A 788-nucleotide genomic window follows, 5' to 3' on the forward strand; every position below is an offset into this window, starting at 1 on the left:
CTGATCTTTCATTTTGGTGTTGCTGTGTAAACTAAGTTATGTAATTTAATTTTTTTTACGACACTTTTATGTTTTAACTTTGTAATATCGACTACCCCCCCACTCTAACCCCTTATCCCCCATCTCTGACATCCCACTCTGTTTCTTTATCTCCTTATTTCTTTTATCCGTCCAGTCCAACAAGGAATGCATACAAGTATAATTTTCATAAATAAAGCTTAGCCTCAAATACAAAAGGGATTTATACAAATATACTCTGTCTGTCTGAAGATCCACAAACCCCAATTGTGAGAATAAAATCTGTCAAATCAATACAAGAGGCACTCAGCTCTGATCTGCTCGCTCAGCTGTTGGACAGGACAAGTTAGAAAGGGAAAAAAAATGTTTTAAGAAATTAAGAAAATCAAAAATTAAATCCCAGCCAAAAAATAAAAGCCTCGTGTACTAGCTAACAGCAAAAATGTCTTTCTTTGAATAATTAAAGATCCAAAACAAAATTTACCAAACAATTACAAGTCAGACATGAAAAATTTTCGGTTTCTTGCATAACCCCGGTTCTGTGAGTGAGATGTCTCACTATGCTTTCTCCACAAAAGCACTTATCTCATTACGCCAATCCTGCTTGGCTGGTTATCGTGACGCTATATTACCTCTCTTTAAAATAGCCAGGGCTACAACGCAGAGTCATTCAAGATAAGACTCTCTTCTGGCTTTGCACTGCAAGAAGGGCTGTCTGGTGAGACATCTCCTTCATGCTACTGAGAGGACTGAGGTTTCGCAAGTTAAGT

Source organism: Oryzias latipes, chromosome 11, assembly GCF_053564925.1.
Source record: "Oryzias latipes strain Hd-rR chromosome 11, Olatipes_Hd-rR_3.1".
Taxonomy (NCBI): domain Eukaryota; kingdom Metazoa; phylum Chordata; class Actinopteri; order Beloniformes; family Adrianichthyidae; genus Oryzias; species Oryzias latipes.